The 1065-nt window shown below is 44.0% G+C and overlaps 1 non-coding gene across 1 annotated transcript; it reads left to right on the top strand.

The window, feature by feature from the left end:
* Positions 1 to 736: 736 nt before the first annotated feature.
* On the top strand, positions 737 to 828 carry LOC129688772 (small nucleolar RNA SNORD116). The gene has a single exon (XR_008721992.1). It is a non-coding gene; the product is annotated as a small nucleolar RNA SNORD116 (small nucleolar RNA).
* The last annotated feature ends 237 nt before the right edge of the window (positions 829 to 1065 follow it).

Below are 1065 nucleotides of genomic sequence, written 5' to 3'. Positions count from 1 at the left end.
CTTCAGGGATACCCCACTGGATTGTTCAAAAACTGGGTTCTGTAGAACCATGCAGATTGTTGTAAATATGGAAGATGCCCTCATACTGGACAGAGATGGATATGGAGTCATCGATTTACTAGGAAATATGGCCAGGGCAGAATCTTAGTACTCCATAGGGCTAATGTGAGTAAAAATGGCCCTTATTACTGTAAATAGCCAGCACTGTTCCAGGCTGATGTTTCTGGAGGTGCTCTCATTTACATATGAACATTCTGTGGATGATGGAGCAACAAAAAGGGTGGAGAACAAAAATTATTTCTGTGAAGTTATAGATTCTCAGAAAATGTTGTTAATGACCTGGAAGGAGGCAAATGTTTCAAAACTGCTTCTATCTACCTATCCACATTCAATATTTCCCTGAGAATACCTTGGGACAATATACTCCATGGTCTGGAAAGCCAGGATGGAAAGTTTGGGAAAGGAGTGTTGACATTGCAGGTATGGTCTGACCATCCATATTATTTGCTATGCCATACATTCCCACTTACACCAAGTTTAGCAGTAGCTGCAAGGATCTACAATTTCTGCATTCTGGAACAGGCTGCTGGCTTCTGTGTGCTTAGATGTTTGAAGCTTGGTCCCGTTGCTCCTTGTACCAGGCTGGGGAAGGAAGTGTAATTCTTCTTACTTAACCTACACTCACAGAACCCACAGTTTCATGAAAGTCCTTGTAAGAGTATACTCCTGTGTGCATGGATCAGTGATGACTGCCAGTTAACATTCCTTGGAAAGCTGAAGAAAATGAGTGAAAACTTACTACCTTTCCTTTCATTGAAAATTAGGTCCTGCATCAGTGGGTCTCCCACAATCTCTGGGGTGAGACTCAGGTGGGCACACCACTCCACTGCACTTCCTGTTCTGCAGCTATACCAGACTGCCTCTAGATGGGCTGTGCCCTCAATAGTCTGCTAGAAGAGTTGGTCCTTTGGGAAGGCAGGCCTCTGGGGGCACACTGGTAAGCTGGCTTTGGTGTTAAAGAGATACATTGCCCAGATCCTAGGAGGATTAGTAATAACGACCTTG

Source organism: Psammomys obesus, unplaced genomic scaffold, assembly GCF_907164565.1.
Source record: "Psammomys obesus unplaced genomic scaffold, mPsaObe1.curated_primary_1811, whole genome shotgun sequence".
Lineage (NCBI taxonomy): Eukaryota > Metazoa > Chordata > Mammalia > Rodentia > Muridae > Psammomys > Psammomys obesus.
This window is presented reverse-complemented; position numbering and strand designations above follow the sequence as displayed.